The sequence below is a fragment of the Heteronotia binoei genome, chromosome 1 (assembly GCF_032191835.1).
Source record: "Heteronotia binoei isolate CCM8104 ecotype False Entrance Well chromosome 1, APGP_CSIRO_Hbin_v1, whole genome shotgun sequence".
In the NCBI taxonomy this organism is placed as follows: domain Eukaryota; kingdom Metazoa; phylum Chordata; class Lepidosauria; order Squamata; family Gekkonidae; genus Heteronotia; species Heteronotia binoei.
This window is the reverse complement of record NC_083223.1, coordinates 124,924,336-124,950,425: the sequence shown is the minus strand read 5'-3', so window position 1 is coordinate 124,950,425 and position 26,090 is coordinate 124,924,336.

The following is a 26,090-nucleotide window of genomic DNA, read 5'->3' as shown; positions in this document are numbered from 1 at the left end:
CTTGATCCCCGCCGGTGTGCTATACTTAAACATTATTATTAAAGGTGCCCTTAATTAATAAGAACCAAAATTAATATCCTCCTCCCTCTTATACTTAGTCATTATCAAAAATTGTCCAATGTCCTTTTATTTTCCACTCTTTTTCTAAGTATCTTCTGAACTTCTTCCACTCCATCTTAAATACTTCTAAATCATAGTCTCTTAAGGTTCTTGTTAACTTGTCCATTTCACTCCATGTCATAACTTTTACAATCCAATCCCATTTCTCTGGTATTTGTTCTTGCTTCCACAACTGGGCATACAATGTCCTAGCAGCTGAGAGCAAGTACCAGATTAAAGTCCTATCTTCTTTTGGAAATTTTTCCATTTGTAAACCCAACAGAAAAGTCTCTGCAACTTTGTTAAATTCGAAACCCAAGAACTTAGAAATCTCTTGTTGAATCATCTGCCAATACATTTTCGCTGTTTCACAAGTCCACCACATATGGTAGAAAGAACCTTCATGTTTTCTACATTTCCAACACCTATCCGGCATCTTGTTATTCATTTTTGGAACTTTTTAGGAGTCATATACCATCTATACATCATCTTAAAACAGTTTTCTTTAATACTCTGACATGTTGAGAGTTTCATGGAGTTCTTCCACAAATATTCCCATGTATCCATCTGTATTTCTTTATTTACATTAATTGCCCACTTAATCATTTGAGATTTCACTACTTCATCTTCCGTAGACCACTTTAAGAGTAACTTATAGATTTTCGAAATTAGTTTTTCACTATCTCCAAGCAGAACTTTTTCCATTGTGTTCTCATCTTATTCCTTCAGTTTTAATATCACTTTCCACCAAACTCTTTATTTGTTGCATTTGAAACCAATCATACTTATAATTCAGCTCCTCAGCCGTTTCCAACTCTATTTTACCGCTTTGTATTTTTAATAATTGATTGTATGACATCCATTTTCCTTCTCCTAGCTCAGCTGTTATTTTAATTACTTCTGCAGGCACTATCCATAGTGGTTTTCTCTCATTGCCGTATTTCTTATACTTCATCCAGATATTTAGCAAATTACTTCTTATGTAATGGTGAGAGAAAAAACCATCCATCTTTTTCTTCCCATAGTACATATAAGTGTGCTAGCCCAATTTATCGCCATGACCTTCCAACGTTAAAAGTTTTTTATTCAATAACGTCACCCAATCTTTTATCCATACCAAACAAACTGCTTCATGATATAGTCTTATATCTGGTAATTGGAATCCTCCTTCTTTAGCGTCCATTAAAACTTTCATTTTAATCCTTGCTTTCTTTCCAGCCCATACAAATTCTGAAATCTTTCTTTGCCATTTATTAAATTGTTTGCTGTCTTTCACAATCAGGATAGTTCGGAATAAATAAAGTATTCTCAGCAAAATGTTCATCTTAATTGCAGCTATTCTCCCAAGCAATGACAAATTAAGCTTGTTCCATTTTATCATATTTTCATCCATTTTACGCCATAATTTATCATAATTATTTTTAAACAAATCAATGTTCTTCATTGTTATTTCCACACCCAGATATTTTACTTTAGAGGTAACCTCAAATCCCGTTAGCCTCTGCAATTCCTTTTGTTTATTTACTTGCATATTTTTATGTAAAACTTTTGATTTTTCCTTATTAACATAAAGTCCCGCCAATTCTCCAAAATTTTGTATTTTAGCTAACAACAAAGGAGTTACTTGTGTAGGATTTTCATTTATAAACATTATATCATCTGCAAATGCTCTATATTTATAGGTAAAACGTTTAATTCTCATTCCTTCTATTTCTTCATCATCTTGTATTTGCATCAATAAAATTTCAAGAGTCATTATAAATAACAATGGCGAAAGCGGACAACCTTGTCTTGTACCTTTGCTAATTTTCATTTCATTTGTGAGATCTGCATTTATACATAATCTTGCACGTTGTTCAGTATAAATTGCCGTTATCATTCTTATAAAGTTTTTCCCCAACGTTATTTTCTCCATTACTGCAAACATAAAGTCCCAGTTCAGATTATCAAAAGCTTTCTCTGCATCCACAAAAAATAATGCAACTTCTTTCTCTGGATGTCTCTCATAATATTCTACAATATTTACAACAGTTCTAATATTATCTTTTATTTGCCTCTTGGGAAGAAAACCTGCCTGATCTTCCTTTATAAAATTTATTAAATATTGTTTAAACCGTTCTGCAAGGATTCTTGGGTATATCTTATAGTCATTAATAATGAAATTGGTCTATAATTCTTTACATTCATGACATCTCTATCTTCCTTTGGAATCAACGAAATTACAGCTTCTTTCCATGTATTAGGTATTTTCCCATTTGATCTTATCACATTCATCAATTTTTGAAGTTTCAGTACTAATTCTTCTTTAAGCATTTTAAAACATTTTGCCGTATAACCATCTAGTCCAGGTGCCTTTCCAGATTTCATTACATTAATTGCTGCTTAAATTTCTATTTTTTTCAATTGGATCATTCAAAAAAATTTCCATATATTCAGTTAAGGGTGCTATTTTAATTTTTTGCAAATATGTTTCAATCCTTTCTTTCTTTACATTAACACCCTTAAATAAATTAGCATAATAATTAAAAAATTCTCTCTTTATTCCTTCTTGGTTCACCATCTCTTTCCCATCAGCCACAATTTTGTTAATAATTTTACTTTCTCTCTTTTTCTTCAGTTGACAAGCCAAGTACTTCCCAGGCTTGTTTGCTCCCTCAAAAGATTTCTATTGTAATTTTTTTCAAATTCCATTCCATTTCCTTATTTAACAAATGTCTCATTTGTGTTTGCAATATTGTAATCTCCCTTATAATTTTCTTTTTCCTTGGCTTTTTTCTTAATTCACCTTCTTTTTTCTTAATTTCATTTTGAATGCCCAAAATCTGTTTATCTTTTGCTCTCTTATCTTTATTATTCAAAGTTATTAATATTCCTCTAATTACTGCCTTATAGGCATCCCATACCGTCTGAAATTCTATATCTTCTCTATCATTAACTTGGAAATAAGCTTTAGTTTCATTTTCTAAAGATGTCACTATTTCTTTATTTTGTAGTAAATCTTCATTTATTCTCCATCTTCTCGACTTTTTAAACAATTTTGTAATCCACATTATTGGTTATGATCAGCTCCTATTTGGGTAAGATCTCTATCTTCTTTGTTATAAGTCCCAAATCCTTGGTACCCCACAACATGTCAATTCTAGAAAAAGAATTATGTCTGGCTGAAAAAAAAGTGTAGTCCCGTACTTCAGGATTGAACTTCCTCCATATATCCTCCAAACTCTCTTGTTCAACCAGTTAAAAAAAAGATTTTGGCAATTTCCCTTCTTTATCAATTTATTTATTCCCAGATCTACCTATTGTGTTCTGGATTGTTCCATTAAAGTCCCCCCCATCAACAAAATTTGCTCATAAGACACTTCATCAAGATGTTGCATAATATTTTTTTAAAAAAAAGTCCGTTGCACCATTTGGAGCATCCCATACCATCCCACCAACAAAGGTTTTTTAGCATTCAATAAAATTTCCACTGCGATGTACCGTCCATCTTTATCTTTAAAAACCAATTTCGGATCTAATTCTTTTTTAATATAAAAAATCACTCCTCTTCTTCTGTTCAGCCAATGTATAAAAGTCTTGTCCCAATTGCTTATTCCATAAAAATTTATAATCCTTTTGTCTAATATGCACTCCTTGTAAACAAACTATATTACAATTTTGTTTTTTTTATCCAATGAAATGTTGCCCTTCTTTTTTTGTGAGTTTAGTCCATTTACATTCCAAGATATTAATTTGTAATCCATCGTGATGCAAATTCCTTATTTACTCCATAAAATCTACGCAGTTCCTGTGTGTTTGTTATTGTAATCCTTTCCCCTTGACGTTCAAAGCTCAAACCTTCAGGTATTATCCATCTGTATCTCATTCTGTTGTCACATAATTTTTCTGTCAGTTTTTTATATGCATTCCTGTCATTTAACGCTTGTCTTGGCAACTCTTTCATAATTCTTATCCTACTACCTCCCACTATGAATGCCTTTTCAAAATTTTTGCTCATGATTTTTCCCACCATTTCTTTTGTCATAAAACTTATGACCACATCTCTTGGCAGATTGTTCTTTTTTGCATAGAGTGAATTCACTCTATACATATAATCATACATATTTCTATTCCATTCAGGAGCTTCCTCCAAAAATTCTGCAATTATTTTTATTATGTATTCTTTCAAGTCAGATTCTTCATCTTCTGGTACACCTCTCAGACGAATCTGTGTCTCCATCAACTTGCAGTCATGTATTATTACCTTTTCTTGTAATTTTAGTAAGGTGGAATCATGTGCTTTCACTCTCTCTTCCACCTCCTGTACTTTTTTTTGTTATTACTACAGTCTCATTTCTGAGATTCTCTATCTCTTTTTTTAATTCTTTTTTTGTCCTCAATATCTTTTCTTATTTCTTTTTTAGAGGCAGTTATCATTTCTTTCACCCCTTCATCATCCTGGCTTCCATTGCATCTAATTGGGCTTGCATTTTCTCCATTGAAGCAGACCTAGTGCGAATTTGCTTTGGATCTGACATATAAAAAAGATCGAAAAATTTTATCTCACCAAATTAAATTTGGACCATCAGGTTTAATAGAGTGAAGCTTGCCCTTTCCACTGAACCCAATTTCGCCTTCCTCTGAGCCTCTCAGGCTCAGATATTAATGTTTAAAGTTTTTATTTTTTCCCAAGTGGCGGACGTGACTTTTGCTTCACTTTAAAAATTGTCCTTATTTTACCTTAATCCAATTCAGATCTTCTTCACCACTATCCAATAGTCCTTATTTTAAAATTATCAACTCAAATAACTCCACCAATTTTTAATGTCCCAGTCACTTTTAAAACGTTGTTAAAACTTTGTCCTCCCAACAATGGCTGCTGATGTTTCTTTCTGATATTATAATCGTAGAGTAGGCTGTTTACTTCTCTTGCTTCCGTCTTCTTCCTCTGGTACTTCCTGCTTTTCCTGCCCCCAAGTCTCGTTTCGCTGGTAGAGAAATCTCGCAATGTCTGACGTACTTCCTGTGTTGACTATGAGTGCTGCAGATGTATGACGATGGGGCTACTTCCTCAACCGCAGATAGACAAAACAATAAATTCCTTTCTCCTTTTAGCACTGTCTTTTAAATTTACAAAGTTCAAATTTAGCCTCTTTTCTTCTCCTCCTTTCAGGCTTCCATTATATCCAACTCCCACCTTTTAATTTTGTTTTATTTCATTTTAATTAGTCCCAGAGTGAAAAGATAGCGATCAATACCTTTTTTTTTGTAGTTTATCCAAATCGACACCAGTCTTTTGTAGATTAGATGTTTAAAGTTGTAGAAGAAGACTCGGATCCTGTCGAGCTTAAGTCAAATAAATGACTCTGGAAACTTCTGTAGATGATGAATATGCAACCTCTCTCGAGATCCCTCAAAGCCTCAAAGGAGCCCCCTCTGGAACTCCCTTTCAGCCAAGGTAAGTCTCCTCAAAGTATCTGTGCATATCTTGGACAATTCTCTAGCTGAGAAAAGTAGGCAGTAGGCATTAATTTGCCTTTTACTACCCCGAACAGAAGTGCCAGCCTGCCCCCGTTAAGGAAAGCAGCTGAGCTCGCCATTTTCCGATCCTGGAAGTCCTTCCCTGTAGGACTTCTTGGCATACTGGAACTCTGTCTGCTCATTCCAATACACACATTTTGCCTAGTTTCTTTGATTGCAGACTCCTGCACTGTGTTTCTCCTGTTTGTTTATGGCTCGCGAGGAGGGCATATGACACCGCTTGTCTGCTTGCCATTTGCACGAGTCTCTGACAGTGGGTGGATGTAGCTGCAAGAATGGCCAATCCTGCAGCTCTGCACTTCCCCTTCCTGCCCCCACCCCCAACTCAGCAGCGAGACAGGCTTCTCCCATGCATACACACACATCCAGCCTTACTCCTTTTCCCTCCCCACATTGCCAGGACTTCTCTCCTTTGATTTGGGGCAGGGAGGGATAGGTGATCATACTCTCTGGGGCTGCCTCCCTGACTGTCATATGACACGTGCCTGTGCTGGGACTAGCCAATCCAGTGGCCCTGTGAGGCCCCTCCCCTCCTGCCACCACCACCAGAGTTGCCATGGGGACGGTCTCACGTGCAGAGAACTACGCTTCTTCTTATTGCCAAAGCCCACTTATATGTGGAGTGTTGCAGGGAACTATTCTCTCGCCTGTATTATTTAACATCTATATGTGCCCCCTTGCCCAGATTGCCCGAGGTTTTGGACTGGGTTGTCACCAGTATGCTGATGACACCCAGCTCTATCTGTTGATGGATGGCAGACTGTCTTCTGCCCCTGAACATCTGTCCAAGGCATTAGAGGCTATAGCTGGATGGTTACAGCAGAGCTGACTGAAGTTAAATCCAATTAAGATGGAGGTCCTGTGCCTGAGTCAAGTGGAGGTGGGTTGTGCACCCGGCTCCCAACCTTGGATGGTGCTGTTTTAGTGCCGATCCAATAGGTGAAGAGTCTGGGAGTGATCCTGGATGCCTCACTTTCTATGCAGGCCCAGGTCACAGCGGCTTTCAGGTCTGCCTTCTTCCATCTACAGCAGATCAGGTAACTAGCATCATATCTTTCCCCTAAAACCTGGTCACAGTGACCCATGCAATGGTCACTTCCAGACTAGATTACTGTAACTCACTCTGTACTAGCTAGCCCTTGAAACTGATCCAGAAACTGCAGCAAGTGCAGAATAAGGCAGCTCGCCTGCTGACTGCATTACCTGTACAGGTGAGCATATGGCCAGTGCTCTGCAGCCTTCACTGGCTGCCTATAGAATACCAGATTCATTTCAAGGTGTTAGCTTTGACTTTTAAAGCCTTACACGGCCTGGGACCAACATACCTGCAGGACCGTCTCTTCTTATATATGCCCCGAAGGTCACTTTGCTTGGCCTCCCAAGATAGGCTGACTGTCCCCAGCCCAAAAGATGCCCATCTTGCCTCTACCAGGGCCAATTCTTTCTCAGTCCTGGCCCCAGTCTGCTAGAATCAGCTCCCTATGGAGATCTGGGCCCTACCTGGCTTGTTAGCCTTTCGTAGGGCCTGTAAAACGAAGCTGTTCCACCACGTTTTTGGGCGAGGCGGTGGGCATCTATCCATTAGATTGGTTGGCTTCCCCTACTGTACTATCCTACTGCGCTGATTCGCTGTATTGTCTTGCTACACTATCTTATATGGCCCTGCAAGCAAAGTTAAGGTGCCCAACCAGCTGCTGGAGCTCAAGCAATATGACCTTTTGCTTAAGAAGGAAGGAATTAATCCTACTCCTCAAATCAGCCACTTTTTGGATAGGTATTGTCATGGGTGCTGGGGACCCTGCAGAAGAAACCGAGCCTGCAGAGCCTGCAGAAGGAACTGTGCCCCTGCCACCTGCACCAGTGCCCCTGCCTCCTGCTGAAGAAGATCCAAGCCCCCCTGCCTCGCCCTCTCGGGTGGTTCGTGTGCGTGACCGCCTTCGTCAGGACCTCAGGGATCGGAGGAGGGCGGCACGCTCACAAGCAAGACGCTCCCTGAGCCCTGAGTGGTGAAAGGATTCTGGCCCTTCTAAGTGTGAGGGTGCTTAAGTTTCGGCAGGATCCTGGCTGCTGCTCTGAGACAGCAATTAGCCCAAATGAGCAACAGGCAGCAGAGGGCTATATAGCTGTGGGCTTTGGGAGGAGGCTTTGTGGAAGCAACTAGTCATCTCTCTGACATCCTAGCATCCACTCCGGCTTGACTTTGGTTCCTGACTCCCTGACTTTGGCTTTTGACTTCTGGACTCCCTGACCTCGGCTTCTGGACCTCGGACCTGCGATACTGGCACACTGATTCGGATTTGGCGCCTCGGACCCTTCTGCTTACTGGCTACAGACCTCGGACTGCCTCTGGACTTTGCCTGACCCGGCCCCAGCCGTGACAGATTGCTTCTACCCACAAATACCCACTCCACAGGATGGAGGCTGAAGCAAGTGAAACCACCGAACTACTGGCTGCGCTCCAAGCCCAGGTACAGCAGCTAACACAGGCAGTAGTGCACTTGCAGCAACAACCTGTGGCCAGTGCTCCAGCCAAGTGCCCAGTTCCCCCACCTGACAGATTTGGGGGTGCCGTGGAAGAATTTCCTGCTTTCCTGGCACAGTGTCAGCTGTACTTTGAACTAAGAGCACGGGACTTCCCCAATGACAAGACGAAGGTGTGTTTTATTATTAGTCTGTTAAAGGGGCAGGCGGCCAAGTGGGCCACACCCCTACTGGTTGGGTCCTCTCCCCTACTGACTGATTACCAGGGGTTTGAGACCCACCTGTCTGCTGCCTTCTCCAACCCAGTCCAAGCAGCCACAGCCAACCGGAAAATCAGGGCCCTGAAACAAGGCCAATCCTCGGTGGCTCAGTATGCCACCGAATTCAAGCTCCTGGCCCAAGACTTGGCGTGGAATGAGGCTGCTCAGATGGACCAGTTTACCGAGGGGTTGGCAGAGGAAGTCCTGGATGAACTGGCCAGGGTGGAGCGGCCCCCCACGCTCCAGGAACTTATCACCCTCTGCCTCCGCATCGATGGCCGCCTGGAGAGTCGCCGCCAAGCCAAGACCCGAGGGCGCTAGCTCCCTGCGCCATGCCACTTGGCTCCTCTCCCATCCCCAGCTAGTACCAGAGACGAGGGTGAGCCTATGCAGCTTGGAGCTGCTCGACCCCGCCTGACTCCAGAAGAGAAGGCCAGACGCCGCACGCAGAACCTGTGCCTCTACTGCGGCACGGCAGGCCACTATGCCTCTGGCTGCCCTGCTAAACATCGGATACCCGGACCTACATTGCCACCGCCGCCAAAAGGCCAGCCCCAGGCGTAAGTGGACCCTCCAGCCTGGGGCGACTAGCTGGGTCCTCCGAACAGCAGACTGATACCCCGGGCCCGTTCCTGCTACCAGTCAAACTCCGTCTGCCTGATGAACGCTGGCTGTTTGTATATGCCATGCTGGACTCGGGAGCGGCCCACTGTTTCGTAGATGCCGCCTTTGTAAAGCAGCACCAGATTCCAGTGCAGCCAAAAGAGACTCCAACACTGGTGGAGGCTATCGACGGGCGCCTCCTCCGTTCTGGCCCCGTCACCCAGGAGACCTGTCCCATCACCTTCCACGTCCAGCAGCACCAAGAACAGCTGCAGTTTGATGTCGCCCGCATGCCTCGCTTCCCGTTGATTCTAGGCCTTTCCTGGCTGAAGCTGCACAACCCCATCGTGGACTGGGCCCAGCAGGAACTACGCTTCCGAGACCCATGCCCCCATCTGACTCCTCCCACCACTCTAGCAGCCGGCATCCCGAGTGGTGGTCCTCAGCTCCCTCAGAAGTATGCGGATTTCGCCGATGTCTTTGAGGAGACAGGAGCGGATCAGCTTCCCCCTCACCGACCCTATGACTGTGCCATTGATTTGGTACCTGGGGCACCACTCCCGGTGGGGCGTCTGTACCCAATGTCGGAGCCTGAGTTGGCAGCTTTGCGAGACTACCTGGACAAGAACCTGAAACGCGGATTCATCCGACCCTCAACTTCTCCCCTATCTGCCCCAGTCCTCTTCGTGAAGAAGAAAAGTGGGGAGCTCCGGCTGTGCAATGACTACCGGGCCCTGAACAAGATCACCATCCGCGACCGGTACCCTCTACCACTGATCCCTGAACTCTTGGATCGTTTAAAGGGGGCCCAAATCTACACCAAGCTGGACCTCCGCGGAGCGTACAATTTGGTGCGCATACGGCCCGGAGACGAATGGAAGACCGCGTTTGGGACCCGATACGGGCAGTACGAGCACCTGGTGATGCCCTTCGGATTGACCAACGCCCCCGCTGTCTTCCAGAGGTTCATGAATGATGTATTCCGGGACCTGCTCGACCGCTTCACGATCATATACCTGGATGACATCCTAATCTACTCCCGCAATCCTGCCCAGCACGCCGAGCACGTCCGCCAGGTCCTGCGGCGCCTACGAGCCCATGGCCTCTATGCCAAGCTGGAGAAGTGTGACTTCGACCTGCGCTCTGTCGAGTTCCTCGGTCACATTGTGTCCCCACAAGGGATCCTCATGGACCCGAAAAAAGTAGAAGCGGTCCTGACCTGGCAGGCTCCTCAGAATCGCAAAGACCTGCAGCGATTCCTTGGTTTTGCCAACTATTATCGGCAATTCATCCCGGCCTATGCCTCCCTGACAACACCCCTGACTCAACTACTCCGCCCCAAAGAACCCTTCTGCTGGTCCCCAGAGGCCGATAATGCCTTCTCCACCCTGAAGACTCGCTTTGCCACCGGGCCACTCCTGAGATACCCTGACCCCCAGCTTCCCTTTACGGTGGAAGCTGATGCCTCCAACGTGGCCCTGGGAGCAGTGCTGTCCCAGCGCGAGGAGCCGTCTCAGCCACTCCAGCCCTGCGCCTATTACTCGCGCCAGCTCACGGCTGCGGAAAGGAACTATACCATCTGGGAGAGGGAGTTGCTCGCGATCAAGGCGGCTTTTGAGGTTTGGAGGCACTACCTCGAAGGGGCTCGCCACCCTGTTCAAGTGCTCACTGACCACCGGAACCTAGAGCACCTCCAGACCACCCGCCGTCTCAACCAGCGCCAGATCCGGTGGTCCCTATTCTTCTCTCGCTTTGACTTCCGGATCTCCTACATCCCCCATACCCAGAACCGGAAAGCAGATGCGCTGTCCCGGAAACCAGAATACGCCCCTGCTTCAACTGAGGCCGCGCCCGCTGCTCCCATCCTGCCGCCCTCAGTATTTGCAGCCACCTCCACTTCACCCACACTCGTGGAGGACATTCGTGCTAGCCAGGCCAACGATCCCTGGGTCCAGCAACACCTCCAGGCACTCCAAGACGACTCGGCAGGCGAGTTCACGACTCGAGGCGGTCTCTTGCTACACCGCGAACGCCTCTATGTGCCTCCCGGGCCCTTGCGGGCAGAAGTGCTTCGCCTGACCCATGACTCGTTAACCGCCGGGCACTTTGGACAGCATAAGACCACCCACTTGCTGACGCGAGAGTTCTGGTGGCCACGAGTTCGCTCCGATGTTGCCCGCTATGTCAGCTCCTGTGATGTCTGTCGGCGGGCCAAAGACGTCCCGGCCAAACCCTCGGGGTTGTTACAGCCCTTGCCCGCACCCTCAGGACCCTGGGACACCATCTCGATGGACTTCATTACAGAACTCCCACGATCCAAAGGTCAGACTTGCATCTTGGTGGTCGTCGACCTATTTACCAAGATGGCCCACTTCATTCCGTGTCCGAAACTTCCCACAGCTCACGAGACAGCCCAGCTCTACCTGCAACACATCTTTCGTCTGCACGGACTCCCAGCCCACCTGATCTCAGACCGGGGCCCCCAGTTCTCCTCTCGGTTCTGGCAAGCTCTCCATTCCAGCCTGGGTACTCGAGTGCACCTGTCCTCAGCCTACCACCCACAGACTGATGGTCAGACAGAGCGCACCAATGCCAAGCTAGAGCAATATCTCCGCTGCTACACCTGCTGCCAGCAGGACGACTGGACCAGTCTGTTGCCTCTAGCGGAGTTTGCATACAACAACGCGGTCCACTCGTCCACCCAAATGACCCCTTTTGCTGCAACCTATGGGTACCACCCGTGGTTCTTCCCAGCGATCCTGCCACCCACGAATGTCCCCGCCGTCGCGGCCTACCTGCAAGAACTCCGTGCCAGCCAAGACTTGCTCCGAGAGCAGCTACAGCAGGCCAAGGAGGCATATAAACGGGCTGCGGACCGAAAGAGGCAAGAAGGCCCTCCAGTGCAGCCGGGGGATCAGGTGTGGCTCTCAACTCGCTACCTGTGCCGGCCTGGTCGGTCTCACAAGCTGGATGCACGGTTCATTGGACCCTACCCCGTCGTAGAACAAATAAACCCCGTCGCCTTCAGGCTCCAGTTGCCACCCCACCTCCACATTCACCCTGTGTTCCATCGCTCCCTCCTTGTTCCAGCTGCACCCCCTGACCCAGCTCGGCCTCCTTCCCCACCGCCGCCACCACCGGTGTTGGTGGATGACGAGGAAGAATATGAGGTGCGCCAGATTCTGGACTCCCGGTACCATCGTGGAGGCCTCCAGTACCTTGTGGACTGGGAGGGATACGGCCCAGAAGACCGGTCCTGGGAACCTGTGGACAATCTTCATGCCCCGGACTTGGTGCAACGATTCCACAGCGACCACCCCGACCTCCCAGGCCCCTCGACGGAGGGGGGCCCTAGGGGGGGGGATAGTGTCATGGGTGCTGGGGACCCTGCAGAAGAAACCGAGCCTGCAGAGCCTGCAGAAGGAACTGTGCCCCTGCCACCTGCACCAGTGCCCCTGCCTCCTGCTGAAGAAGATCCAAGCCCCCCTGCCTCGCCCTCTCGGGTGGTTCGTGTGCGTGACCGCCTTCGTCAGGACCTCAGGGATCGGAGGAGGGCGGCACGCTCACAAGCAAGACGCTCCCTGAGCCCTGAGTGGTGAAAGGATTCTGGCCCTTCTAAGTGTGAGGGTGCTTAAGTTTCGGCAGGATCCTGGCTGCTGCTCTGAGACAGCAATTAGCCCAAATGAGCAACAGGCAGCAGAGGGCTATATAGCTGTGGGCTTTGGGAGGAGGCTTTGTGGAAGCAACTAGTCATCTCTCTGACATCCTAGCATCCACTCCGGCTTGACTTTGGTTCCTGACTCCCTGACTTTGGCTTTTGACTTCTGGACTCCCTGACCTCGGCTTCTGGACCTCGGACCTGCGATACTGGCACACTGATTCGGATTTGGCGCCTCGGACCCTTCTGCTTACTGGCTACAGACCTCGGACTGCCTCTGGACTTTGCCTGACCCGGCCCCAGCCGTGACAGGTATTCTGGACAATTGTGCCAGGGTATCCAGCTCAATCCCCAAAAAGATAAGTTTTTGGGCCGGACCTTTCGTCTTTTCCTGAGCCAACGGAGCCCCCAATTCTGCAGCCAGCTTGATGAAGCCAGACAACAACTGTGCGCAAAACCCACTCCCTGCAGGACCCACAAAGAGGTAGTCATCCAAATAATGAACAACATCCTGCAGACCAACTTTTTCACGAAGAGCTCATTCCAGGAACGTGCTGAAACACTCAAAAGCTGCACATGAGACCGAGCAGCCCATTGACAATACTCTGTCCATGTAAAATTGCCCTGCAAAAGAAAATCCTAAAAGCTCAAAATCAGCCGGATGGACAGGTAGAAGGTGAAACGCAGATTTAATACAGCATTTGGCCAACTTTGCACCTTTACCACAGCGTCGTACCACGCTCATGGCTTGATCAAAGCTGGTGTACCTAACTGAGCATAAATGCTCAGGAATCCTATCATTAATTGACTTCCCTTTGGAGAAGGAGAGATGGTGAATCAAACAAAATTCACCAGGCACCTTTTTCGGCACCACCTTCAAAGGGGAAATCCTAAGGTTAGGCACAGGGGGATTAGAAAATGGGCCCAAAATTCTGCCCTCTTCCAACTCCTTGTCAATCTTATCCTTGACTACATGCTCTAAACCTTTAACTGAACCAAGATTCCCATACCAAAATGTGACCCAGGGACCCTGAAAAGGAATTCAAAAACCGAACTTGAAACCTTTTAACAAGTAAACACTATCAACCCTTCGGGGATACCTGGACAGCCAGTGCTCAAGAGGTCCCACCTTTATCAGTTTGGGCCCCTTTTCCAGCCTGCTAATTACTTCCACCCCACCTTGTTTCTTTTGGTTCCTACGTGGCCGGGCTTTGAGGCAGGTTCTAAAGGAGAGCCACCACACATGGGGCATTTATGCCTGAACTGACAAGCTTTTCTACTGCACACTCCTTGGGAGCCAAACTCCCAGCAAAGCAAGCGGGGTTGAACCGCCTGCCCCACAGAACTGTGGGAAGAGGATGACAAAGCTGAAGAAGTTGCTGCTGACCTGGCCACTAAACGCCCACTATCCGAGCGGTCACCCAAATTTGGTTGTGCAGGAGGCATGACTTGGAGCCGCAGCTGCTGATGAATGCGATCCCACTGAAGGGAAGGGTACAAAGCTCCCCTCATCCGGAATTCTTCATCATATTGAATCCAGGTGGGCCAACTAAACATCGTGTACCCCTTATAAATGATATCCATATACTGGATAAGCGCAGCCGCCCGCCAAGACTGGGCGCGTGCAATCATGCCAGCATATATAAAAAACCCAAGCAGCCAATTGGCCCAAGTCCGGTCCACTTTGCACTTCTTCAATTTCTCCTTTTCTTTGTCATACAAATCCTCTTTATCTTTCTTCTCCAACTCACGAAACAGGAGGGAGAAGATATCCTCCCCCTTTAGGATCTCATCTTTTGTCGCAGGCAAAAGGTATTGCTACATCCCCGAAAGGTAAGGCAGTAAAAGAGACTGCCCCATAGGGAGAAGGAAAGCCCCAACCCCCCAAAAAGGAACCTGCAAAACCCTGCTGCCCAACCGCTGGCCAATTTCCATAGGGGCCAAACTGTCCCTGTGGCCAAGCCCAATTTGGCTGAGAACCCATACCTGAGGAGGGAGTTATACCAGAACTCTCAGCAGCAATGCCAGGTGCAGTAGGGGTGGCAGGACCTCATCTATCCCAAGGCCAAGCAAGCCCAATATATGACTGTGGGGTGTCACCAGCCTTACCCATGGTTCCAATAGGCACCAGCACTGATCCTGATCCAGCAGCCCCTGAAGATGGAACTGCTCCCCCGTCGGAACTGCCAAGACCCATGGCTCCTCCTGCGCTGTTTACAGCAGACCTGCCCTCCAGAATAGACAACCTGGTTAAAATATCTGCCTGAAGTGCCATCTTAGAAGCTTTTCCAGATCCTAAACCATGCAAGGGAGGAATACCAGAAACTTGCTCCAGTGCCAACAGCCTTTGCATAATAGCTGCATTAACTTCGTCCTCACCCTCTTCATCTGAAGAAGGTAAAGGCAGTGGTGGCCTTTTTGGCGGGGCCTTAGGGGCCTTTGGCGCAGACTGCTTACCCTTGGATCTTTCCGTTCCCTTCCTACCAGACATCTTTGCAATGCCAAGGGCAATTAAGACTATACAAAACTACACCAAAAATGGCCCCTTGTAAACCGCACCTAAAAATGGCCGCTCACTACTGAAGAACAGCCCCAGGAAGCTGATATTGCCTGCTTATGTGAAGCTGTCCTATACTGTATCAAACCCACAAAATGGCCTCCCTCCAACAGCCCTTTAAAATGGCCGCTGTCCCACAGTTTGGTGTAGTGGTTAAGTGTGCGGAGAGTGGAGAGCCAGTTTGGTGTAGTGGTTAAGTGTGCGGACTCTTATCTGGGAGAACCGGGTTTGATTCCCCACTCCTCCACTTGCACCTGCTGGCATGGCCTTGGGTCAGCCATAGCTCTGGCAGAGGTTGTCCTTGAAAGGGCAGCTGCTGTGAGAGCCCTCTCCAGCCCCACCCACCTCACAGGGTGTTTGTTGTAGGGGAGGAAGGTAAAGGAGATTGTGAGCCGCTCTGAGACTCTTCGGAGTGGAGGGCGGGATATAAATCCAATATCTTCTTCTTCAGAAGAAGAAAAAGAAGGGGAAGCAAAATGGCTGCCACCTAATAGTATAAGAAGGGGAACCAAATATGGCTGACTCAATCTAGGGCAGCCCCACCCAGCATAAGGGTAGTCAAAAAAACAAACCTTCTCCCTCTAAAAGAAGGGAAAGGAAAAAACAAACCCACTCCTAAGCAATGGGGGGGGGCTGAGTTTAAACTGGAAGGAGGGGGGGTTGGGGCAAAACCGGCCATAAAATGGAGCTTCTTTACCCCAGACTGAAGCATTTTGTGGTGGCTTGAAGGCAGAAGCAAGCCTTGATCTTTGTGCCAATGCTATCTGGCCCCGCTCTCCCTGTCAATGCCGCAGCTGCCGCTGCTGAGCCGCACCTTCCTGGCTTATCAGCGATCCGATTGGGGCCCGAGCAGGAATGAAGAAAATGCTCCCCTTGGCCCCCCCAAAGCTCAGGCAAGCGAAAACGGCCCGGAGCAAAAAGAAAACGCTCCCGCCGATCCGAGCTTCAGCAGGGGACTGAAAATAGGGGGCGGATGGTCCAGTTATTACTACAGCCAAGCCCCGCCCCCTCCAAAGCGCACCCAAACAGGCCGCAAAAATTCTCCCCTTCCTTCCAGGGAGGCAAAATATGTTCCTGCAGCCTAGCAGGGATGCTGCTGGCTGCTAGGAACAAACTCTCTCTAATCTAAAGGCCTCCTAAATTTCAAGCAGAATGGACAAAGGAAGTTGATTTTACAGACCCCCAAAGCAGGTCCTTTCCAGCACAGATGCACTTCTCCCTACTGACCCCTGTCTGAAAGGTGGGGATGGTGCTGGCCATTTAAAAATTTATAACCTATGCATGCATTTTTTCACATAATCTTACACTGAATGACTGCCAGTGTGATTGCATATGATGAATCAGTTACCCAATTGCTATGACACATGTCTTCACACTGGGCATCTACTGTTGGGAGTACCTCAATTAGTAATTAATACTATTTAAGGAAGAGGCCATAGTGGAGGGCTGAACTGTGTGGGAGTCCGAGGGCTAAGTTACACAATATGTTTGGTTATGAATTGTCTGTGGGTTCATCACTTTGATCAGTGTCACATAAGCTGATTTTGCTGATGAGGAGTGGCGCAGGCTGAGCTGGGGTCTTGATTCCCCTCTCACTTTTCTTCCTGGTGCTAATGAACCCTCAGTAGGGAACACTTCACATTTAACCAAAGCAGGACATGGAGTAGTCTGAGCAGGTACAGTGTGGCACAGACTCCTTCATAGAAATTTCACCTCTAGGGCTTGTCTCCAAAGGTGATTGGTGGGACCCAAAAACAACCTGGATTTTTCAGGAGGTTTTTTTTTAAAAAAAAATATACCGTAATGCCTAAGAATTCTAGATTTCTGTGACTGTTCTGGAAAAACACAGTGTCAAAACAGTGATTTTTGTGTATGTTTTTGAATTGGGGACTTTGTAATGCACACCCCTAGCCCAAGGTGTTAGATGGACCTTTGTTCTGATCCACCAAGGCAACTTTAAACTTATTCTAACGGCAGCATTGAAACGGATCCAGTTTTCATAACAATAGCCTGGCAATTACATGGCAAAACAGCTGGCAAAAAGAAAATGGATGTTGCAATTTTCTGAATAAATAAAGTGATAAAAATAGGAAATCATCAAATATGATGTGGCATTGTCTCTCTGGAACAGGTCTGGGGGCATATTTGTGTATTCCAAGCTTTTTTCTCCCAGTGCCATAATCTGCCTGTAATATTAAAAAATGACCATTCTTGCATACAGATTTACTAATGTCCATACTGGCTTTTGCCATTGTGTTGAAAGATATATGAAAGTATATAAGGGGGAATAAGCCCTGAGCTATTTATTTACCACAATATATTCTTCAGTGTTTTCAGCAGAACATCAATTGCCTGTTTCTCAGGAACAATTGATGTTTTCAGTAATGTTCTCTGATACAATCACTCTCTTAAAAAGCAAATAAACCATTAGACATAGCACATAACAGGCAAAAAAAAAAAAACCTCTAAAAATTTCCGATTGCTACAATTCACAATGTGCTTTCTAGAACCTTAAATGCCCTCAGCTTTGCTGTGGGCCATTAGTTAACAAACCAACCATTGCTGCAAGTAATGACCATTTTTGCCAAACGATTATTACTTAATTGAAGTGCATTTTCTGTGTTTCTTTATGTCATGTCACAATGACTATGCTATATTAGATTTCCATCCCAATACCAATGATCCACTGAAGCAAAGATGAGGTTTAGAGGATTAAACTATGCACACCATTTAAAATATAATACTTTAATGAACAGCCTTTGATATATCTCAATGCTCCCTCCCTATTTTGTCTCCTTTGGAGGAAATCCATCAAATAACTTAGGAATTAATGAGAATGACTTTTCCATAATATATGCAGAAGATACTGTGTTATAGATTCATTTGGGTAAGACATGTTTGATTATTAGCATTCTATTCTTCATCAACAAGCCACATGTACTGTCTGTTGCCATGGTAATAAATTAGGAAGGATTACTTGCCTACTTATCAATTTTTATTAGTGCAATCATCCTACCTGCTTAACAGTAGCATGTTTAAATGGCACTGCTTAAAAATATCATTACATCAGGATACAAGTTAAGTTAATGAATAAGAGAAGAGGGCAATACAATAATAATAATAAAATACCAAGATGTTCAAATTGTCCTGATGTGTCTCATCAACCCAATGAGATCAAAAAATGAAGATTTTTGCAAAGACAAACAAGAAGATTAAAATAGTGCATTCTATATTTGGAGCAATTGTTTTGAGCAGGTAGCATCCAGGCCACCAAAACTCAAGACAGTTGTAGCTACATGACAAGCCAAGAATCCCCTCTATGCTTGCAGTCTCCCCAACTCTCCAAAGACAGGTTCTGAAGGACAGAAAGGAAAACGTGACAAGATTTTCAACAGGAGCTCCCAAAATTTACCCTATAGCAGCTTGGTGGGCACCCAAGCCCCACCAGACTAGTGGAAACCATAATTTTTCATTTTAAGTTATTAGTGATGCAACAACAGAAAGGCAGACGTGAGAAGAGACTTCTGACAGGAGCTCCCCAAAGTTACCCCACAACAGCTTGGCAGGCACACCAGCCCCATCAGGCAAGCAAGGGAAGCATGCCCAGTGCCCACTACTGTCACAGCCCCCTGAAGGGCTGAAATGACCCTCAGTTGGACCACCCATGATTCTCCAAAGGCATATTTGGAAGGACAGAAAGGCAGTCATGACAAGACTTCCAGCAGGGACTTTCCATGGTTTTCTCAAGAACAAATCCTATCAGACTAACTCTCTCTCTCTCTCGTTACTACCTTGATGGATCAGAGGGATGCTGTAGACATTTTTTATCTTTATTTCAGTAAGGCTTTTTATAAGGTTCCACTTAATATTCTTGTTGACAAGTCAGTAAAATGTGGTTTGGATCCTATTACTGTTGGTGGAACTTTAACTGGTTGACAGATCATACCTAAAGAGTGCTTGTGATCATACCTAAAGAGTGCTTGTGAATGGTTCCTCATCCTCTTGGAGAGGAGTGACAAGTGGAGTGATGAGTGTAGTTAAGCTTCACTTCTTAGTATGAGCAGAGAGGCATGGAGGCTCAAAGCCCTGAGTCCACCTACTTCCAAACCCCAGCTAGGGAGAAGAGAAGAGTTCACAATCAGGAGGGTATAAAAATGAAGGCCGATAAAGGAAGGTTGGCTGATGGGTTGGAAGGAGCAAAGGAAGCAGGAAAAGGAGAGACTTCCAGGAGAGGAAAATGTCGAGCTGAGCTGCCTCTCATAACGGAAGCAGGCTGCAACTTCTGTTCGGGATAGTGGAAGACAAATTAATGCCTACTGCCTACTTTTCTCAGTTAGAGATTAGTCCAAGATATGTACAGGAAACTTTGAGGAAATTTACCTTGGCTAAAAGGGAGTCCCAGGGGGGCTCCTTTGAGGGGTCTCTGGGAAGAGTTGCATTTTCATCATCTGCAGAAGTTTTCAGAGTCATTTATTTGACATAAACTCGACAGAATCCTAACCTTCTTGAATAGAGGCCAGAATGATGAGAGGTATGAGAGAGATAACTGAATCAAAAAAAGAAATTATTGAAGAGATTAAAAAAGATATGGAAGATCTCAGAAAGAAAACAGAGGAAACATCTAAGAAAGTGCAGGAGGTAGAAGGTAGAATGAAAGTATATGATTCCACCTTGTTGAAAATGCAAGAAAAAGTGACAATTCATGACTGCAAATTGATGGAGACTCAGATACATCTGAGAGGAGTACCTGAAAAGGAAGATGATGATCTAAAAGACTATAATAAAAATAATTGCAGAATTTTTAGAGGAAGATCCTGAAGAGCCTAAAAACATGCATGACTATATGTATAGAGTGAATTCACTTTATGCCAAGAAAAATAACTTACCAAGAGATGTGGTCATAAGATTTATGACAAAGGAAATGGTGGGAAGGATCGTGAATAAAAATTTTGAAAAGATATTGATTGTGGGAGGCAGCAGAGTAAGAATCATGAAGGAGTTGCCAAGGCAAGTGATAAATGATAGAAGAACATATAAAAAACTGACAGAAAAATTAAGAGACAATGGAATAAGGTTCAGATGGATAATACTGAAGGTCTGAGTTTTGAACTTCAGGGGAAAAGAATTAAAATTACAAATGTACAGGAAATGCGTAGATTTTATGAAGAAAATAAAGAATTTGCACCATGATGGATTACAAATTATTGTCTTGGAATGTAAATGGACTAAATTCACCACAAAAAAGAAGGGCAACATTTCATTGAATTAAGAAACAAAATTGTAATATAATTTGCTTACAAGAAGTTCATATTAAACAAAAGGATTATAAATTTTTATGGAATAAGTAATTGGGAGTAGAATTTTTTTCACTGGTTGAACAGAAGAAAAGGGCAGTGATTTTTTATATTAAACAAGAATTGGAGCCAAAATTAGTGTTTAAGGATAAAGATGGAAGATTTGTAGCAGTAGAAACAATATTAAATGGAAAGAAAACGTTATTGGGACTGTATGCGCCTAATGGTGCAAAGGATGCTTTTTTAAAAGACATTATACAACAGCTTGATGAACTGACCTATGACCAAGTTTTGATAGTGGGAGATTTTAATGGAACAGTTAAGAACTCATTGGACAGATCTGGAGGGAAAACAAATAATAATAAAGAAGGAAAATTGCCAAAGTCTTTTTTTGACTTGGTCAAACAAGAAAATCTGGAAGATATATGGAGGAAATTTAACCCTGAAGTTCGGGACTATACTTTTTTTTCAGCAAGACATAAAACTTTTTCTAGAATTGACATGTTGTGGGCAACTAAAGATTTAGGTCTTATAACAAGGAAGATAGAGATTTTACCTAAGATTGGGGCTGATCATAACCCAATAATGTGGATTACAAAATTGTCCAAGAAGTTGAAAAGATTGAGATTGAATGAAGATTTGCTACAGAATAAAGAAACAGTGACATACTTAGAAAATGAAATGACAAAGAGGACATAGATTTCCTGACGGTCTGGGATGCTGATAAAGCAGTAATGAGAGGAATGTTGATTACTTTGAATAATAAGGACAAGAGAGTAAAAGAGAAACAGATGTTGGACATTCAAAATGAAATAAAGAAAAAAGAAGGGGAGTTGAGAAAAAGGCCAGGGAAAAAGAAAATTATAAGGGTAATTACAACATTACAAACTCAAATGAGACATTTGTTAAATGAAAAAGTGGAATTGAGTTTGAAAAGATTGCAGCAGAAAACCTTTGAGGGAGCAAATAAACTGGGAAAGTATTTGGCTTGGCAATTGAAAAAAAAAGAGGGAAAATAAAATTATTAATAAAATTGTGGTAGATGGAAAAGTAGTGGTTACCCAAGAGGGAATAAAAAGAGAATTTTTTTAAGTATTATGCCAAATTATTTAAAGGTGTTAAAATAAAGAATGAGAAGATGGATGAATATAACTGAAAATATGTGAAAAGTTTTGAATGATCCAATTGAAAGAATAGAAATTGAAGCAGCAATCAACGCAATGGAAAATGGAAAAGCACCTTGGCCAGATGGATATACAGCTACATTTTTTAAAACTTTCAAAGAGGAATTAATACTAAAGTTGCAGAAGTTGATGAATACCATAAGAATAAAAGGGAAAATACCAAACACATGGAAGGAAGCTGTTATTTCATTGATACCTAAGGAAGATAGAGATGTCACAAAAGTAAAAAATTATAGACCAATTTCGTTATTAAATAATGACTATAAAATATATATAAGAATCTTGACAGAACAGCTTAAACAATATTTGATAAACTTTATAAAGGAAGATCAAGCAGGTTTTCTTCCCAAAAGGCAAATAAGAGACAATATTAGAACCATTGTAAATATTGTAGAATATTATGAAAGACATCCAGAAAAAGAAGTTGCATTATTCTTTGCAGATGCAGAGAAAGCATTTGACAATTTAAACCGGGACTTTATGTTTGCAGTAATGGAAAAAATGGAGCTTGGAGAAAGCTTTATAAGAATGATAACAGCAATATATTCTGAACAAAACGCAAGGTTATGCATAAATGCAGATCTTACAGAAGATATGAAAATCAGCAAAGGTACTAGACAAGGTTGTCCACTTTCACCATTGTTGTTTATAATGACTCTTGAGATATTATTGATGCAGATACAAGAAGAAAAAGATACAGAAGGATTAAGAATAAAAGGATTCACTTACAAATATAAAGCTTTCACTGATGATATAATGTTTATAAATGAAAACCCCATACAAGTTACACCTCTGTTGTTAGCTAAAAAACAAGAATATGGGGAGTTGGCGGGACTTTGTATTAATAGAAAAAAATCAAAAATTCTGTGTAAAAATATGCAGATAAATAAACAACAAGAATTGCAAAAATTAACGGGCTGCGAAGTCACCTCCAAGGTAAAATATCTGGGGGTGGAGATAACAATGAAGAATATTGATCTGTTCAAAAATAATTATGAGAAGTTATGGCGTAAAATGGATGAAGACATGCTAAAATGGAACAAGCTTAATTTGTCATTATTGGGTAGAAAGCTGCAATTAAAATTGCCACTTCGGTGGAAAGGGCGGGATAGAAATCGAAATATAAATAAATAAATAAATAAATAAATAAATAAATAAATAAATAAATAAATAAAATGAATATTCTACCAAGAATAATGTATTTGTTTCAAACTATTCCTATTGTGAAGGATAGTAAACAATTTGATAAATGGCGAAGAAAAATTTCAGAATTTGTGTGGGCTGGGAAGAAACCAAGGATTAAAATGAAAATTTTAACAGATGCAAAAGAGAGAAGTGGATTTCAATTACTGAATTTAAGATTATATCAAGAAGCACTTTGCTTAGTGTGGATAAAAGAATGGATAATGCTGTTAAACAGAAAACTTTTAGTGTTGGAAGGTCACGGAAATAAATTTGCATATTTGTATTATGGAAAAAAGATGGACGTTTTTTTCTCTCACCATTATATAAGAAATAATTTGTTAAGTACATGGATGAAATATAAGAAGTATGGAGATGAGAGAAGACCGTTATGGATAGTACTGGCAGAAGTAATAAAAATAACAGCTGAGATAGAGGAAGAAAAGTGGTTGTCATATAATCAACTATTAAAAATACAAAGTGGCAAAATAGAACTGAAAACTGCTGAAGAGTTGAATAATAAATATGATTGGTTTCAAATGCAACAAATAAAGAGCTTTGTGGAGAATGATATTAAAACTGAAGGAATAAGGAGCAAACAGAAATGGAAAAAGTTCTACTTGGAGACAATGATAAATTAATTTCAAAAGTATATAAACTACTTCTACAATGGTCTACAGAAGATGAAGTAGTGAAATCTCAAATGATTAAATGGGCAATTAATGTGAATAAAGAAATACAGATGGAAACTTGGGAATATTTGTGGAAGAACTCTATGAAACTCTCAACATGTCAGAATATTAAAGAAAATTGTTTTAAGATGATGTACAGATGGTATATAACTCCTAAAAATTGGCAAAGATGAATAATAAGATGCCAGACATGTTGGAAATGTAAAAAGCATGAAGGTTCTTTCTACAATATTTGGTGGACTTGTGAAAGAGCTAAAAAGTTTTGACAGATGATTCAGCAAGAGATTTCTAAAATCTTGGGATATGAATTTAATAAAGTTGCAAAGACTTTTCTGTTAGGATTACAAATGGAAAAATTTCCAAAAGAAGACAGAACTTTAATCTGGTACTTGCTCTCAGCTGCTAGGACATTGTATGCGCAGTTGTGGAAGCAAGAAAAAATAACAGAGAAATGGGATTGGATTGTAAAAGTTATGACATGGAGTGAAATGGATAAGTTAACGAGAACTTTAAGAGACTATGATTTAGAAGTATTTAAGATGGAGTGGAAGAAGTTCAGAAGATATGTAGAAAAAGAATGGAAAGTAAAAGGATATTGGACAATCTTTGATAATGACTAAGTACAAGTGGGGGGAAGATATGAACTTTGGTTCTTATCAATTAGGGGTACCTTTTATAATGATGTTTGGAATTTAGTACACCGACGGGTGTAAAGTAATGGGGGGAGGGGGAGGTAGAAAGTAATATATGGGGTGGAAGTAGTTATTAATGATATAAGAAATTGAATATATTGCCATATATTACTAATAAAATTGTTTGAAACAGGAAGCAGGAAAAGGAGAGGGATTTGAAGGCTGCCAGAGAAGGGGAAGAAGAAATAGTGGGGAAGTGGATACAAGGGGAAATTACTTGTCCACTGCAAGTCTTTGAGGTAGGGTTGGCAGGTATGATTCAGGAAATATCTGGGGACTTTGGAGGTGGATCCAGGAGCAAGGTGTGACTAGCACAATTGAACTCTGAAGGGAGTTCTGGCCACCACATTTAAAGGGACCACATTCCTTTTAAATGTCTTCCTTCCATTGGAAATAATGGAAGATGGGGGCACCTTCTTTTGGGGCTCAGAGAATTTGGACCCTGGTCCAATCTTTCTGAAACTTGAGGGGGTGTTTGAGGAGAGACACCACATGCTATGCTGAAAATTTTGTGCCTCTACCTCAAAAAACAGCCCCCAAGTCCCAGATACCCACAAATTGATTCTACATTACACCCTATGGGGACTAGTCCCCATAGGGGATAATGGAGTGTCCAGAAGACATTCAGTCCCCACCCCCATTTCTGATAACCCTGAAGTAGAGGAGGGCCTCCAAACCAGGGGATCACTGCCCCCATCTGGGGACTGGCAACCCTACCTTGAGAGTTGCCTGATTGTACAAATATTACACAAGACAGCAAATTAAAACATAAGACAAGAAGGAGGGACAATTGTGTGTGTGTGTTGGGGGGGGGGGGGGTACACAAAACAAAAAGTCTTCAGCTGTTGGTGGAAGACAATGCTTGAGGGGCGCAGACAAATATCCCTGAGGAGGGGATTCCAGAATGTTGGTGCCATAACAGAGAAAGCTCTTATTTGGGTTGCCACCCATCTAGCCTCAGATGGCACCCAAAGCTGAGCCTCTAAAGATGACTAGAGTGGATGGTTAGGTTTTTATGGGAGAAGGTGATTCCAAACTATATAGGACTTTAAAGATCAACACTAGCACTTGAATTGGGTCTCAAAACAAATTTGTAGCCAGTGTAGGTATTAGGGTTGCCAAGTCCAATTCAAGAAATATTTGGGGACTTTGGGGGTGGAGCCAGGAGACTTTGGGGTGGAGCCAAGAGACATTGGGGGAGGATCCAGGAACAAGGGTGTGACAAGCATAATTAAATTCCAAGGGAGTTCTGGCTATCACATTTAAAGGGACAGCACACCTTTTTAAATCTTCCTTCCATAGGCAATAATGTAGGATAGGGGCACCTTCTTTTGGGGCTCATAGAATTGGACCCCCTGGTCCAATCGTTTTGAAACTTGGGGGGGTACTTTGGGGAGAGGCACTAGATACTATACTGAAAATATGGTACCTCTACCTCAAAAACAGCTCCCGCAGAGCCCCCAAAACCTCCAGATCAATTCCCCATTATACCCTATGAGAATCGATCTCCACATAGGGAATAATGAAGTACTCAGCAGATGTTTCCCTCCCCCCACCCTGTTTCTGGCGACTCTGAAGTGAGGGATTGGCCTCTCTATTTATGTGTTGCTGCCAACTTCTTCAAAGTAACACAGACACGCCATCCCAAGAGGAAGCCTTTCAATCGGAGACTGAAGCCTCCGGAGGTGGAAAGGCACATGGTCCTCTGAGGGCGGGGCTTCCCCCCACCGGCCAGCTGATTGGGGGTGGGAAAGAGCCTGGGAAAGCGGAAGAACCCCTGCTGGGACCTGGGGTTTGGCAAGCCTAGTAGGTATGGTCCCTATGGCACACTTAAAACAACATCCTGGTTGCAAGATTCTGTATTAATT